Source organism: Cuculus canorus, chromosome 20 (genome assembly GCF_017976375.1).
Source record: "Cuculus canorus isolate bCucCan1 chromosome 20, bCucCan1.pri, whole genome shotgun sequence".
Classification (NCBI taxonomy): Eukaryota; Metazoa; Chordata; class Aves; order Cuculiformes; family Cuculidae; genus Cuculus; species Cuculus canorus.
Genome location: NC_071420.1, coordinates 7,442,993 through 7,460,440, shown reverse-complemented (window position 1 = coordinate 7,460,440; position 17,448 = coordinate 7,442,993). Strand labels below are relative to the sequence as shown.

Sequence of the window (17,448 nt, the reverse complement as noted above, 5' to 3'; positions counted from 1 at the left end):
CATTCTCCCCATTATCATAGAATAGTTTGGGTTGGAAGGGATCTTAAAGATCATCCAGTTCCAACCTCCTGCCATGGGCAGGGACACCTCCCACTGGATGAGGAGCTCCAAGGCCCATCCAACCTGGCCTAGAACACCTCCAGGGATGGGGCAGCCATAACTTCCCTGGGCAACCTGGGCCTCACCACTCTCACAGTGAAGAAATTCTTCCTTATGTCAAGCCTACATCTGCCCCTCTCCAGTTTATACCCATTCCCCCTCATCCTATCCCCACAAGCCTTTATGAATAGTCCCTCTCCAGCTTTCCTGTAGCCCCTTCAGGTACTGGAAGGTCACTATAAGGTCTCCTCACAGCCTTCTCTTCTCCAGGCTGAACAACTCCAACTCAGCCTGTGCTCACATGGGAGGTGCTCCAGCCCTCGGATCATCTTTGTAGCCTCCTCCCCAACAGCTCCACCTCCTTCTTACATTGAGGGTTCCAGAACTGGACACAATACTCCAGATGAGGTCTCACAAGAGAGGAAAAGAGGGGCAGAATCACTTCCCTCACCCTGCTGGCCACACTGCTTTTGACGCAGTCCAAGACACATTTGGCCTTCCTATCTCCCCCATCATTTTCTCCCCTATCATTTATAATCTCCCCCATCATTTTCTCATTCCTTAGTTTTTCTCTCGATCGGCAACAGCTGTCAGGGCCCTTTTTCCCCAGTCCATCCCCACTGTGTTCCCTTTGAGATGGCTCCAGCTGGGTCCCCTCCAGGTGCAATTCTGTCCCACTCGGATGGGGACAGTGACAACAAATCCCAAGGATCTGTAGCAGACCCCACCGCTTTGCCATCCACACTCACCCCATCACGCCACAGCCACCCTTTGTGGTCCTGCAGCTGCCCCACATCACAGCGGTGGACGGATATTCCCAACTGAGATTTATTTTCTGGGAATACAAGTAATAACAAGCACTTCTCGGCGAGCTGTGCCCTCTTCCCAACCCCAACATTAACTGGGCAGGATTTGCACAGCAGCCAGGATAATTACTTTGGTAATTGCACTATTATTTCTGTGGGCTCTTGGCTGTGGTTTTGCCGAGCTCAGCAAAGATATCTCTGGGCAAAGAGGAGAGATGTTCTCTTCCACAGACCTGAGCTGAGGACAGGCTTCCCGAGTGGTAGCAGGGAATGGGAATGGGAAAAGCTGGGACCACCACCAGCACCTGCTGCCTGCCCTGCCCGACTCTGCTGCACGGGCAAAGCACCAGCCGGGCACTCAGCGCACCCCTCGGTGGGCAGCGATCGCCCTCCATCGCAGCGGCCACGCGCTCCTCGTCTCCTTCAGCACGCTCAGCCCACTTTGCTGAGTTGGACGGGGGATGTGGCATCGCTGGGTCTCGCCTGGCAGTGCCAGCAAATGCCTTGGCATCAGCCGGAGCTGAACCACCAGGAGGACAAGCCCTGGGTCACCCCCCCGGTGCTGCCCCAGGCTGGGCACATTCCCACCCGTGTGACTGGAGCAAACTGCAGGAAATCATTCCCCTCAGGGCTGAGTCGGTGAAATGAAAATGAGCCCAGCAGCACGGCCAAAGGAAGGCCCCAATTTTGTTAGTTCATGGATTTAAAGGTCACGAAAGAGCATCTTGTCTAACCTCCCGTGACATGGCTCAGCAAAGAGCACCCAATTACCCATCTGTTGAGGCTCTGCATTATGTCTGATTAAAGGGTTTCTCTTTGCCGCGACTGAAAACAAGGCTGTAAGGGCCTGCATGTGGCTGAGTCCACTCGCTTTCCCTGGCGGAGACTACCTGCCACGGGAGAAATCGCTTCCCAAATATTTGGCTTTTGAGGTGCAGCTGAGTACCTGGGATGTCCACACTTCTGGGGCCAAAACACTCAGTGGTGTTTTGCTGCCAGTCCATGGGGAAAAAAAGCCTTTTGCCAAGCAAGAAAAATCATGGATCCTCATTCCCTGAAAAGTGAGTTTTACGGCTTCTTTTCGTTGTCATTCTGTTTCTTCATTGAATTCCAAAGTAGGAAATGCTCCACAGAACGGGGACCTCCGTGGTGGAAGAAACCAGCCAAGCCTCAAGAGAAAAATGGCTTAAATGGGAATGCAACTGGGAAGACCAGACAAGGGATGGAAAGAGCATCTCTATCATGATCCCACATGACAGGGACGGGATGCAGAACCGCGGTCACACAAAGCTTCCCTGAGTGGCCCTGCAAAATAACTTAATCCATCTACGCCTCAGTTTACCTTGGCACTAATACATCCATCCCCCACTGGGAAGCCTGTGACTATGTAGTCTCAGGGCTGCAGTCTCAGCTGCATCCTAATTAATGAAATAATAATTCACTTCTAATTAATTAATCACAGCCAATTTTCACACACCCTCTGTTGCCCTCCCTGGATTTACAGGGTTTAATTCTGTTCTTTACAAGATACCATTTAGCACAGTGAAAACTACACCCACCTTAGAGCAAATAAAATCCTTCCTCGGCCCAAACTTCCGCTCAACTCCAGCTCCAGCGTTGTTGGCATCATTTAGCAGGCACTGATGTCCCAACACGCCAGGATGCTTTTGCTCCCTGACCTTGCAGGGGTTCCGGTCTTTTGGATCTCTGTCCCTGTTGAAAGTGGTGGGTGCTCAGCCGGGGCCATGCAAAGAGTAATTGGAGGCAACATAGATCACACTAACGATGGCAAATCCAATTAGCCACGGGTTAAGCACTCCACTGATGAAAACCAGGGGTTCAGACTGCTGAGCCAGCAAAAGCTCTGTGCTGATCAATGCCATGTAAACAATATTGCTTGTTCTTGGGAGCCCATTTCTTTCTGTTTCAACAATGAAACATGTTTTGCCTGGTAGGATCCCACTGAGCAGATTAATAAACATCGTCCTGACTTAGCTCGGAGGGTGGGGTGGTATACGTAGACACGCCACCTTTCCCGTCTTTCCTGCACACATGGTTAAACAAAACGAGGGCAATTGCTGCTTACATCGCGCTGCTGGCTGCTATCAAATGGTCTTGGGATTACTTAGTCAATGAGGAGGGTTCTCTGAGTTCTATCTGTAGTGGAGGAAACAAAAAATACTGTTTCCAGATCAGTGTAATCCAACTACTGATTTATGGAGCTGGGAGTTCTCCAGGGAGCTCAAGAGAGGGAACGTGACCTGAGAGACACAGAGAAGCACGCAGCAAGAGCTGCCCCTGGCTCACCTGCACCCACCACCTCTGCGAAGTCCATCAGCAGGTCTGAGTCCCGCTGTGCGCTCTCTCATAGCTACTAAGGGTTGTGCTTCTTTTCCATGTGCCCATTGCACCCCCAAATTGCTTATTCCAATTCCTCTCAACTGCTCTGGGCACTGACCTGGGCGTTTGGAAGCATCTAAAATCAGAGGCAACTCCATGGGGAATTGGTGCATTTCCCCTTAATTACCTTTCCCCACCCCAGATGCCTACAGGGACTTCCTGAACACTGCTGCATCTCAGGACTAGGCTCAGCAAATGCTGCCAGATAAATAAGCAAGGGTGAAAAAACCCCACAACAACAAAACCCCTCAAAATGCAAGTGCAGGTAGAGAGGATGGTGGGAGAGATGCCTGTCCCAGCAAGATCCTTGTTTCCATCTGCTTGGAAAGCATTCCTTGCCACTACCACTTGATTGCAGAACGCTGCTCACCTTAAGTGACATTCCATCCCCAAAAGGTGACTCCTTCAAAATACCGATGCACAAAACTGGTTTGGAGGTGTAAGGAGCTGAAATCTGCCCAAGTAAATGCTGCCTGGAGAGGAAGAGTGGCTGGGGGTGGCCACTGGGGGACCACGGTGATGTCCCAGGCTGAGTTCATGGGCTTGAGGCTGAGATGCAGTGACGTTTTTCATTAGTGCTCCCAACCCACTGTGTGATTTCAGCTTCAGAGGATGCATCTGGTAGAGTTAGAAAGATAGGAAGAACCGACTAGTGGCAGAGATGCTGAGGAAAGCATCGCCTTGGCTGCTTCAGGCCTGATGAGCGTGTTCCACCCCAGGAGTTTGCCCCTGCTTCTCCTCATCACTCGTGGCTGAAACACCAAGACACTGCAGGAGAAAAAGAACAGAAAAACCACATTAAAAAATAAAAATATTTCCTTTTGACATGTTTTCATTGCTTGCAATAAGCTGCTTCGATCTTTTGATCTGAAGTTTCTTCCCCCGACACATCCTTTGATTGCATTTATTTATTTATTTTTGCCTTAAAAACCTGGAAATCAACCCAAGCCCTTTTTATTTTGACTGGAAGAGCAGGAGCACAGATGATGCCTCTGGAAAGTGATTTTTTTTTTTTCTTTTCCAAACTGCTCCAGAACTCGGAAGAATATTAACCCCATCTAAATCTGTTATTGGCACAGCTGAGAAAGAGATACTGAGTGTGTAGAGATCTTCAGGGGCATTGGCTTTGGCTCAGCTCTACCAACAGCTGGAGATGCCAAAATACCTCCGATGAAAGCTGGAGGGGAGCTGGGGTGGGGGTGGTGGTGTGCAGGAACAGGGCCTGGGGTGCTTTGCAGAGGGAGGATGGAGGAGCATTCCCCAAAGCCAGAATGAAACCCTTCAGCACGGAAATAATCCTATATGGGGGAGATTTCAAGAATTCAGTCTTTCAGCCTAGCTTGAAATCACAGCGAGGCCATGGGTCCTGCCCCGGCTCATCGCATAACGCTGCTGTTGAGTTCTTCCTCTCCCTCCCGCTCCCCCCCAAAAAAACCAAACCAAACTGCCCGAGGCCTTGGAGAATCCTTATAACTTGCAAGCTTATTTTAGCTGAGATATTTCCTTTGGGTACTTTGCCTGGTTTCAGCTTGTCCCAACCCTCTTGGCTGGGATTGCATGGGGCACTGTGTGTGGGTAACCACAAAGACCAGGCAGCGTTTGGGTGAGTCTGCGCCCATGTAAGAGGCATCATAGGTTATCTCCATTTCAGCTAGGCAAAAGAGAAGGTATGAGCTTGGAAAGAGAGAAGGGAGAGAAACACACCAGGGCTTTTCCAGGAGTGGCAGCAACAAGTTTAGTGCCATTTAACCAAGGAGCATCATTTCTGGTTCCCACCATACCTGATGCCATCGCCTTGCCTAGATGAAGGGTCTGCACACTGTGAATGCAACCAGGGCATAAGCACCCTCCTGCACCTCTCTGCCCCCTCACAGCAACTCCCAAACCCTATTGAAAGCAACTGAATCATTTCATTAGTGTGGGTTTAAAGCCACCTTTACTGTGGCTTTCAGGTAGCTGTTTTATAACCACTTTATTTTCTCTCTACACTCAAATATTCACAATACGTTTCAAATCACTGCAGCGTAAACATCTGCCAGGTCCTCTCTCTATTACCTGATTTTGTATTTAGGCTTCGCATTGTGGCTTATGATCAGGAGAGAGCTCTCCATTCATTAGTGTGGAAGCAAAATTTCTCAGCTTCCCTGGGCTGTTATGATTTGATTCCCAGCCAATGGCTGTGGTTGAAAAGATACAGATATCTTAAAACCTGCCCTCCTCATACTTTTGCGTCTGATACATCTCTGACTCTGAAGACCTGAGGTCCCTTCTGGGGGGTTACGAAATTACTGGAAACCCATTGCTAAAAAACTACAGCCCCAGCCGGCGGTGCTGGATGCTTTATCTCCTTGACGGGTCTGTATAATGCTATTTGCCTAACGTAGTCAGAGAACATTTTGTTTCACAGCTCACTGATGCAGAGATGGCAAATTTCCCCTGTAACCAGGTGGCAGTTTCTTTTTCCTTTCCCCAGGAAAAAAACTCAGTGTTTTAAAAAAAGGTGTTCTTCTGAAGCACATGACATAAGATGCAGGAGGCAAAGCCAGCCAGGAGAGCAGGTGGCATTCCAGGCTACAAACCTTCCTCGCCAGCAGAGATAGGAGGAACCCTTGAACCCAAGCTGAAAAAGAAATTACACTGCTGGTGCACAGGGGCCGTGCTACACTTTTCACAAGTGCTCATGTCTGTGATTGCAGTTGTTGCCGATCAATAGCAGAAAAATCCAGCTCCTTCCCCATTTGTGACCCTCAGGACCAGCCCTTGGTCTCCCCTGTCCTACAGGTTCTGTCAATGCCAGGCATATCCACCCTGAAAATTCCCTGGGTCCTAGCCTGAGCTCATGCTCTTCGGTAAATCTGGGTTAAATCCTAACAAGGGGAGCCAGGACCTTCTTCCCCCTCCTGGACCGTAACACACAATCCACCGCTCGACCTCCATGGGGCTCAGAGATGTGGGATGCAACACAGGACAGATCCGGACTGGCTGTGGGGAAGCTCCAGCCACTTTTTCTCTCTCTCTCCTTCCCTCTCTCCCCCAGTATCGTGTGATCTATAGCAAAATAACAGCTTCAATTGCTCCAGACTGCTTATTGAGGACTCCGTGGTAAATCAATGATAGGAAATGGAAACACAGAACAGCAATCCCAACAACAGTGGAAGAAAAAAAGATTAAATGGAGCTGGCTGGGAGCAAGGAGAGGCAAAGCAGCTGGGTTGATTGCACTCAGGGTCTACAACCAATGATGGGCACGGGAGCCGCCAGAGCAGGATACAGTACGCTGCTGACCTGCTTGGAAACTTAACTGGGTAAAGCCACATGGCGGGAGAGCTTGCAAAGGCCTGAGGGAACTCCCCTTGTTCCTTTGTCTTGGATGTGCAAGTAAAATTTGGATCAGCTCTTCCGTATCACACCTGGGTCAGGATCCGCAGTACTGGGCTCTCAAACATGACACGCAACTGTTCTTAGAGCAAGGTCCCAGACTTCCTTGCACAGGACAGGGAAGCTGAGGCACAGGTGCATGGACACCCTGGGCTTTGCCCATTGGACTACGAGGCCACAAACCGGACTAAAATTGCCCCACATATGCGTTCAAGTCTACATCCTAGCACGTGTTCGCAGACAAGGCGTAGACAAGGCCAAGTTCCCACCAAAGCCATTACTCACCTTCTCCAAACTTAACTTCTGGGTGAAAATATCCTCAGTCTTCAGCAAACAGCTTGTTGGTCGCTACCAAAGAACAGGAGTTATCATGTCCTTAAATAGCCATTTTCTTGCTTCTAAGTGCTCAGGTTCTCATAGGGAGTTAGTGAGAGCAGAAATGCTGTCACTTAGCAACCTCCCCAGTTTGGAGGATATGAAGGGAGGTGGTGATGGGGAATTTTGTCTTTCTTCTGCTGGAATTTCTAACTCTCTTCAGTCCTGAAATTTCTGCTTACATGTCTGCAAGGCGAGACAAAATGAAGATGCAGGCAAACAAAAGCACTATTAGACATGTCAGTAAGTGGATGAATGAATGCTCTTCCCTTCAGATTTTTCTTTTCGCCTTGATTAATGAATTTTGTTTGCTGCATTAACAACCATACATTCATCCACATGGTCAAGGCAAGAAGTGGCCCTGCCACAGCACAGGCCAAATAGACAGATATGCAATGGAGGGATGGATGGATGGAGGGATGCAGACATGAGCTTTTGTAGACATGGTGCTGTTCACAATGCCCAGACTGCCAGGAAACATATCATTTTGGTAGGAAGCCTCATGCCTTTCAGGGATGGGGTGAAAAGAGACACGGAAAATCACAAATTTTCTGTTGTTCTTGTTGTCATTTTCTATCTCTGTCACTCAAAACCAGCTCTGCTGACAATTTAAGCTTCAGAATCCTGTCCTGTAATATGATCAGTGAGAGAGGCAAAAATCTAACTCAGTTATAAACTGACAATAGAAAGCCATCAGCTCTGCGGTTTTCATGGGGCAGCAGCACGTGGAGATCTCAGCATGGGTACACACATCTCCTTGTGCAGCATGACAACGCAGTTTGTAGTTTTGCTCATCTCCAGGGTAGTTATCCCTCAGGATAAAAACCTGGACTCGGAGGGACTGGACGTACAGAAGGGGTAGCAAGGATCAGAGAGCATTCTTGCGAGGAGCTGTACCCACAGCAAAATCAATTCCCACCCCAAAGGAATATATAGGATGGGAAGATTGAAGGATCGGCAAATGCCACAATTCATGCCAAGCCTGGAGGATTTGCTGGTGTTGAAACATACGTCCTCCTTACCCGTGGCAGTGAGAAGGACACATCCCACTGCAGGTCCCTCTGCATTGTGAGGGGAAAAGCCCCATCTGCCAACCCTCACGCTGCTGCCCATGTTGAGGGCAAACAGAGCAAACTCTCTCCTCACTCTCCTGCTCTCCCCAGCTGTAAGTACTTAGAGATAGTAGCTGTAAAAGTACCTTAGAGAGAAGGCGGCAGTAAAATTACATCAAGCCTAGAGGCTTAAACTGATTGAAGGATACATTATCCAAGCCGATACAACTAAAGCAGCAACAGAACACTCAGGCATGGAACAGCCAGTGGAGTTTTTGCCCTTCTAACTGTCCACAGCTAGACAGCTAGAAAAAAAGCCTCATAAATATTTTGGGAATGTTTTCAGGAGGATGTACAGCGATGGGAAGAACGCAATAGCCAGAATCAAAAGTTTCTGAGATTTTCCACGCAAACAACCATTGCTGGAAAAAAAAAAAAAGGCAGGAATAGGGTTAATCTTGGTGTGGTGCTGCAGCTCGAGCCATCTTTTGGAGGCTTCTGCAACAAGTTGTGTAAAGTGATGGTGGTCCTGGAGATGCTGCAGCTGGGACAGAAAGGGAGAGACGACAGTCCCAGGAGGGCATGGCTCGTATATATGTGTTATCTTTAAAAAAAAAGAGATTTCTGCACACCTCCTCCCCATGAATTTCCAGCCTTTCCACCCTCTCTCAGCCCCCTCTCAGGGGTCTACATCCCATACCCCCAGCCCCAGCCTGCATGGAGCAGCCTGGCCCAGGGGACAGAGGGGTTCAGCCCTGCAGGACCTTGATTCGACAGCTGAGATGAGATCGGGTATATTTGCTTTGACCTGCCCTGGCACCTCTAATTATGATTAATGGCTGTGACGGTTATCTGGTTGACTTTTACTCTGCACCCCGGCCAGCGCTGGGGGCACAGATGCCTGACCTGCCCTGGCGCATGGGGGTCGGCGCTGACACCAAGAATTGATCGTGGCGGCTGCGGCTATCGCTATTGCCGGGAGCAGGAAAGAGAGAGTGGGCTGGATTTGCTCTGCAGGGGGAATTTCACTGGGGGAAATGAGTAAACATGCCAAAAAAAGATCCTTAAGCCTTTTCAATTACCCCCATTACAGCTTCTCCGTCCTTGTCAAGTGGTAGGAGGGAGAGGACAGGGCGAGGGGGCTTTTAACCCCAAACCTAAAGGCCAAAATCTAGAGAGACTTTCTTGTAAAACTTTCAAACCTTCTCACCTCCCCAGCCATGGAAATCTGGCTGTCAAAGGGATTAAACCTCCACTTTTCCCCCAGTAAGAGATGGCAGGCAGGAGGGAGCAGGATGCAGCCTCACATGCCATGTTTGATGGACTTCCATGTCAAATCCCTTCCCCAGGGCAGCCCCTGCCATGAGCTGACCCTCTCCAGACCCCCTCCTTCTCTTGGGCCTTCACGAGGACAGAGCAGGAGGGTGTGTGAGCTGCTTTCTGCTCGGCTCTGATAGATGGGCTTGGGGAATAAAAGCCGCCCAAGTGTCCATCCTGTCCCATCTCCAGCTCACTCCATCACTCCTGCTAGCACAAGGGAAGGCAAGGCAAGAAGAGAGCAGGGGCAAAGGGCAAAAGGAGTGATTTCAAACAGCGTTAGCCAGTCTCTACTTATCTCATGGTGTCACCTTCCAAGGGAGAAAGAAGTGGCTGGAGAAGGGAATCCTGACCCTGGCACCAGGGTGGGATAATGCCTCGACTTGTTCTCTCCAGGAAGACAATTCAAAGCAGCCTCAGGGAGCAGGACCGTCCTGGGCTCACCAAATCCAGCTCTGCTGAAATGTCTGGGGGAGAAAAAAATAGACAATTAATTGGCTGGCTGCAGCTGAATGTGGGCATGATGCTAGCAAAATGCTGCTGTGATGCCCAAAAGGGATCTAACGAGCTGGGATCTCAGCTCACTGCTCTCCAGCACTGCAGCTCATTTCTGAACCAGCTCCTGGGTTTGTAACAAAGCACAAGGTTACGCTGGACTTCTAAAAACAACAGAGACATCGCAATATGCTAATAAATGCAGATGCAAATTTGATGGAAGACAGGAAGAATTATCCTAGAATGTATTAATTAGTGCGATCATGAGGTCTTTGAAAAATGAAAATGCAAAGTAGAGGATATACAGACTAAAGTTATTCAAGGAGGGAGAGCCTTTGAAGCCCTTCTTGGGGGATGTGTATGGATTCCCGCACCGAGGCCAGTCCTCACCCTGGGACTCACTGTGTCATCTTCCCTGTGACCACCCCGAGCCACTGTCCAGGCCACATTCCTGGCTCCGAGCACAAAGCCCCAAGCAACCTCAGCCCCACACTCCATTTATCAAGGTGTGATGGGGCTTCAGGAACGGTAATTGCCAGCCCAGATCTTCTCCCCGAGTAATTTGGTGCTGCAAGAATCTGCTTTGCTGTAAACACACCAGCAGCCCTCGAAATCAGCCCAAATGCCTCCTCCGGGGAGCAGGATGGCAAAGCCGTGTGCTGGGGTCAGCTGCTGGCGGGGTGGGCACATGTGTCCCCTGAAGGGGGATAGGTTTTCAAAGTGAATCTTAGATAAGCAAGCTCAGGGCTGCCCTAGCTGATTTCCTTCTTGGTCTCTTTTCTTTACCAATGTTATTTAACCCTCAATATTCCTATCTGCCATTTCTTCCATCACCCTCCTCCCATATAATTCCCTCAAATCACACAATGTGCATCAAACTTATTCTTCAACCACCAAACCAGGGCTGCTCCTTCCTCTCTGCTGTAGAAACCTTCCCAGCGCCTTCCCCAGAGGAGAGCAGCTCAGAGGAGGACGACAAGCTGCAGCTCTGCCATCACGACAGTGAACATCACCCTGGGACAGAGCAAACCCAAGCTTCTCCCTCCTTGCCCAAAACTCAGCACCGAGTGCTGTGGTCGGGAATGGTTTGACTCAATGATCTCGAAGGTGTTTACCAACCAAATGATTCTACAATTCTGTATCAACATCCTTGAGCAATTCTGATGCAGATCTGAGCAAGGAAATGAGGCTCAGCAGTGCTTACACGCCTAGTAACAGCCATCCTGCCCTTCACGGGAGGTTATGTGATCATCTTAAAGCAGATCATAGAATCATAGCTCGCTGTGGGCGATGCTACCTGGGCACGACACTGATTTGCACCAGCTGGGCGGGCTGGGGCTGCCAACAGCAGCGAGCTGGTTGCTCCAGTGGTACAGGTAGCCAGGTCTGGAATTTCTTTCCCAAACCTCAGGGTTTTAGTCATTTGGATCTATAAACATTTGCTTAATGCAGAGGCTGAGGAGGAGGAAACGCCTAAATAAATGGCTCTATAGGAGGGAGCAGATGGATGGGGTTTTTTTCTGCTTGGAAATATCCATCTACTTCCTGCAACAGGCTTTTAAGAGCCCAGTTACTCAGATTTTCAGGAAGTTCAGATACACCCACCTGTCCAAGCTGGCGTCCTTCATACGAGAGCTGTCCCAGGCATCGCCTTCCTATCCTTTTCTTCCAAAAGGCTTTAAAGAATAAATAAAATGTTCCCAGTTGCCATCTTCTTGGAAAAAGGCAGGTTAAAAATATCCTACTGAAAGGAAAAAAAAACCCACTATCAATATGAAAAAATAAACCAAAGCAAACTGAATCCACATACAAACCTTTAGCTTTCCAATTACATCTTAAAACTGAAGGCATCAAAAGCGCCTTTTGACTATACCCAGTAAATCCTTATGCCTTGTGTCTTCCCTATGAAGTTTTCTGTGTATAATTAATACTTATTTCCCCCTCTCATTTTCAGGCAAATCCTTCAAAAGCAGAGCTTCCACTACCATCTAGCACGTGCTCATTTCGAGCTCATGCACATGGTGCAAAAAACAGCCTGGGGAGCTTTGGTGGTTAGTGTAGCCCCTTGTTCTTCCTGAAGTTGTGGTCGCCCTCCTCTTGGTGGGTGATGGAGCTGTGTCACCAGCGTAGGAACCGAGCTGTACAGCATGAACCGAGATCCAAAACAGTCTTCCAAGACCAAAGTGACCACGAACTCCAGGTCTGCGTGTCCTCTGTAGTGGCTTCAGCACTGGGATCCTGGGTTTGGGCAAAGAATGGTGATGAATCCTCCTGGTTTCCACTAGCTAGGGAAGGGGTTTGCATAAAAACAAAAAAAGAACAAATAAGCAATTCCTGTGCTTTGAACATCAAACAGAAAAACACACCTTCCTCAAAGCCCAGAACTACCGGCTGCCCCATGGTCTCATCTGCCACAGTGGGATGACACCCAGGGGTGGCCGCCCCACCTTTTCACCCTACTTCACCAAAGTCTTACCCACGAAAAGTGAAAAAAAAGTACCAAAAATCTCCCCAGACAACATCAGTCCATTCAAAATGGAAAGATTTTGATTCAAAGCGACTGCTTCTTTGGAAAATTTCCTCTTCATGAAGGAGAAGCATGAACAAAACCCCTTTTCTTTGGGGAAAAAAAAAACAACAGGGAAACCGAGCTCAGATCAGAAAGGAAAGCCATAATGGGAGCAGACATCGTCTCCCACCACAGCTGAACTGACTGCTGACATAGTTTCAGGTCAGTGCAGAACAAACAAGCAGACTCTTCTTGGAGCTGGAGAGGCCATGATGGAAAAGCATTGCATCAATTAATTTGGATTGGTTTAATTATGGCAGCCCACCTGGGCTGCAAACCCAAGCTCGGCTTGTTGTGGGGCTGAGCCTGGGGACAAGGCTGTGCCGGCTGCTTGCGTGCCCTGCGGTGTGAAAACACACCATCTGCAAGGTCCAGGCACACTGCACCCTCAGCTGCTGCTGCTCTGGGATTGACAGAGCAGAGAAACAGTATTTGCTACCCACATAACCCCACCTGCTCAGGTGAGGTGGCTTTGAAGCTCAAGGAGAGCCCAGACAGCGAGCAGTCCCACTGCCTCCAGCAGCTGAGCACGGTAACTCTGGATTTGGCAAGGAGAAAGTTTTTCCTATTCGAAAGGAAATCTGTTACAATACCATCCCCAAGCCAGGAGGCTGAGCACGTGAGAGTAGAGCCTGCAACGGGATTGAATAGAAATCCCACCAACACTCAAGGTCTGAGTCCTACAGTGCCAGCGGATGGGGCGTGGGATCCTGCACTCCCACCTGTACCCAACTCCCGTATCAGTGGGTGATTCCCTTAGCTCATCCAGAAGCCACTGCAGGGCGCTTGCAAGGAGCAGGAAAAGCCAAGAACCTCTGAGGAGCCTTTCCCAGGTGAGCCCACACTGCCTGGGTGCTCAGGTGGGGGCACACGGCCAAGCAGAGCTGCATCTGGAGGCAAAGAACTCCATAATCTAACTCACATCCCCGCACAGACACTGTAGCAAGACTTTAATAGATTTATCTTTACCACAATAACACGTTTTATTTTTCCAGTGCACATTCATTATTCACACATTTATTTCCCCACAGATTACGCGTGCTGCCTTAGCTCTGTTCTCCTGCCTTATTTTCACGATGTCAGCTCTGGTACCTACTTATTTTTACAGCATTGTCACCTGCAAACCGGTTTCTATTTAATTGCCCAAACTAATAATACAGCTCAGTGGAGATGTCAGAGGTAGGATGCTCATTTGCTCCCAAAGTCCCCATCTGAAAAAGACCAGCTGTTGGTACCAAAACATCCCACATGCATCAAATTTGGGGACTCAGACCATTTCCTGCATGGATCTCCCATTGTGGCAGGTGAGCCTCGTGGCTGCAGCATCCAAAGCCCTGAGATGGAGATTTCTGGAGGAAAAGCGAGCGACACACCCTGCAACAACTGCCACTTCATCTCAGGTTTAAAACGGACTTTGAAAGGCTCCCCAAACCCACCTTACTGTCAACCAGAGCTTCCCAACGTCACATCAAAATCCTTTGACTTGTACTGGACTACGTGATCCGTGAATATTTTTGAATCACTCAGACCTGGGATGACCCACAGCACAAACAAGGGGAAAAAAAATAGACAGTTGCTGCTCATTAAGCAGGGACATCTGTGAAGCAGGTGAGTGCTGGTGTGATGGGATGAGCAACATCTGCTCAGAGGCATCCAGCTGGGTCTGCAAGGCTTCCGCACAGAGCAGCTGCACAAACAGGACACTGGTAGCCCAGTTTCCAGCATTTCTGGGCTTTCAACCTCTTAGCATTTTAAAACCAAGTGAGGTCCCTCACCATGGGTGTATGGAAACCCCAACACTCACCCACAGTTACCAAGGGCACAGAGAAATATCCAAATACTCACACACACAAACTCGCTGTACCACGCCTTCCCTCACACACATCCACGCATGTTATGGCATCAAACTAATTAACACCCTGATGATCTATTTTTTGAGCTGGATATTGTCTAGCTGTGACATTCTGGTGTTTTGTGGAGGATGGTGATTTAATTTGCTTTCCTTCCTCAGGAGAGGAAAGTTACTTTAGACTGGAGGAAGCGAGAGTTTGTGTTTGCATGCACACCTTTCCGTGACCAGGGGAAGCAGCACAAAACTTCCGCAAGCTGTGAAGCACTCTGAAAGGAAGAAAGACCTGGGCTTCCTTTCCTCTAAAATGGTTTCTAGGGTTTAAGTTTGTTGCATGCTGGGTTCAGGGATGGCTCCTCAGGTAGCAGAGGGAAGCTCAACACCTGCATCCCAATCATCTCCCTTCTCCATTCGCTCAGCTTCAGCCTTGCAACTAGACAGTGAGGATGGGCTGACAAAAGTGAAGCCTCTACACAGTCAGGGAGTTTTCCTTGCTGTTTTCTTTGTTAGTCCCCCCAGCCACGTAAACACACATCACTCCCCATTCTTCACCTTCCCACTGGGGTGCTCCAGTACCCTGCAGGACACTCCAGCTCATGCTCTCATCCCCACGTACAGCCTACCAAGGTCCTTCTGCCCTTGGGACTCAGCTGCTCATGGGGTCCTGCATTGCCTCTCAGCCTGCACCCAACTCCCAGCCCTCATCCACCACCAAATCACTGTTTTCTCTTCAAACCTTATGTATTATAACTCCTGAGCCACGCTTCTCCCAGAGCATGGATGCTTTCCCACCCAGGAAAGGTCCCTGCCCCCACACCACTATCCCAAGCACAGCCTTGGCTTCACTACAAGTTATTCTTCCTGGTAATTCCCCTTCCCCACTTTTAGTTGCTGCATTATTCTGCCCACGTCCCTGCGCTTGCTCCCTATCTTCAATAAGAGTCATAAATAAAGCATAAACCATGCTAAAAAGAGAAAGAAAACATTTAATCTTTCATTCTAGTTTGTTTTGTTCTAGTTTGACATGACCACTCAGGATCCCTTCTCCAGCCCTGGCTGGCCATGCCTGTCCACCCCTGCACTCACTCAGAGATGAGAGGGTGACAAAGGATGGATGCTCTTCCCCTAGGGTTAAGGGCTAACCTTAAAGAGCAATTTTTCTGCTCGTGTTCCAAACTGCACACCAGCAGGAACACTGGGGACAGCAGGAACATCTCAGGGAAAGAACGGAGATGCCCCATGAAATGGTTTGGGAGTACTCAAAATAGAAGTGCTCCCAAGTCCCTGGAATCACAGAGCTCTGCGCCCCACAGAGGTTATTTGGAGGAAGGAAAAAAAAGAATAAAAGGTAGGAATTATCCTATAGCTAAAACCCATGTAACTCCTAGCGTAAAATGCCAAGGCAGAGGGCATGTCTTGCAGTGATGGTCACCATGTGCTTCCAGCTCTACAAAAAAATTCCAGGCTGGGTTTGGTCAGGAGAAGCTCAAGGACAGGTCAATCATCACGGGCTTTTTTTTGGCAGTGCTCCGAGACTGCATGTGAGCATCCGCAGAGGTCCCCGGGCGCTGCTGCCCGCAGGAGACCTGTCGCGGCAGCTGCACTGCTGCCATCCCCCTCAGCGATGCCAGGATGAATGTGCTGAGCTCCAGAGGAACAAACGAAAAAAAAAAAAAAGGGTATTTTTGTTTCTGTAAGACTGGTTTCCTGAAGAAAATAGGTTTATGCAATGACACTCAAGGTACTTGAGACAGCCAGCACCATCTTCCTCCTAATTTTATACCTTATGAAGCAATTTGATCCAAATTTGACGGTAATAATAAGAATTTGAAGAGAATTATGTTCTGACAGGCTTGGTGAGGACCTGTAGCCTGGCAGAGAAGTGGAAGACATAATTAACAGCCCCGCAGAGGAAAAAGCTGCTTTTGGAATGTTTCCCTTACTAAACACCAGAGAATCTACAGGCAATTAAGTGCAGTCCCCAGGGGTAAAGCCGGGGTGAGCATTTGCTGGAAGAGCCTGGCTGGTAGGTACTCTGGGGTCTGCTGGGGCAAATCTGGCAGAGAAAGCTTTTCCCCATTTGGGGCATTACACCATTGTGCTCCTGTGTGGATTCTCTGAGCTCTACAACACAGTTGTGCCATTGGCAACCTTCTCTCACGCCCACTCACCTTTGGCTGCGGCACAGGGAGGAAGAAGGAGCTTCAACCAGACAAAAAGAGCTCATGGACATACACGGTCCTCATCAGTCCTTCCCAGATGGATCCTTCCCTTCATCGTCACCCTCCACTAGGGTACTGCAGCATGTGCTGCCCTACATTTCCCCAGCACTGAGACCATCTATGCCTGCTGGAAGGACTGATATGTTTGTCCTGCCATTTCCACTTAGCTCTGTGCAGGCACAGGGATGAATTGTACATATCTTTAATCTTAAAATATCACTTGTTACTCCTGGAATCCAACCGAATATTGCTATTGCAGGGGACTTTGCTCAAACCTTGCAATGGAAACACCAATTTGAATCCTCAGGAGGTTTAATAAAAGGCTTGCTTCAAACCTAAACTTTAATCTTCCTGACACTTTTTTTTTCCTTATAAAAAAAGGTTTTAAACAGCAAACACAAAAGCTCTTGTTTCTGTCAAGCTTTATAGCAAAGCCGTTCCCACAGAAGCCATCGATATAGGGCTCAGCTGGACCAGGGTGGGATTCAGCATCATCTCCCAGAGGGATTTTTTTTGGCTCTATATCCTTAGAGCCCAAAGGAGGTTGCCCCGGGGCGCAGCAGGCTGATGAGAAGCTAAAAAGCATTTAAAAACCAGTAACAATTTGTCCTATCTGCTGCCTCTCTCCTGCAATCTCATCTGCATCAGCCAGAGGAAAAGGGTTTATCTCCAAGATAAAAAGTTCCCCTTCCCTTCATGCCCCTTATTTCAATATTTGCAAACAAAACTGGTTGGCAGCAACACATTTTGTCTCCTTTCCATTTCCTTCCCTCTGCTAGGAAATCATTTACTGAGGCTGATGGCAGTTCCCAGGCACCCTGAAAGGCTCTTTTGGGGCCAAATCCCCTTTTTACTGGGGTAAGCGACCGAGGGACAATTGGGATTTT

The 17,448-nt window shown here is 48.9% G+C and overlaps 1 long non-coding RNA gene across 4 annotated transcripts in view; it reads right to left on the bottom strand.

Moving 5' to 3' along the window:
* Window positions 1–390: 390 nt before the first annotated feature.
* Window positions 391–17,448, bottom strand: part of LOC128854207 (uncharacterized) — a 29,234-nt gene continuing 12,176 nt past the window's right edge. The window contains exons 5-9 of one of the 4 annotated variants that reach the window (XR_008453183.1): window positions 11,527–11,665; window positions 9,738–9,893; window positions 6,968–7,243; window positions 2,465–4,073; window positions 391–2,074 (exon numbers count right to left, since the gene is read on the bottom strand). This is a non-coding gene — a long non-coding RNA (uncharacterized LOC128854207). Of the gene's footprint in view, window positions 4,074–6,967; window positions 7,244–9,737; window positions 9,894–11,526; window positions 11,666–17,448 lie in introns of all 4 variants that reach the window. The other 3 variants (XR_008453181.1, XR_008453180.1, XR_008453182.1) reach the window with 3 other exon arrangements.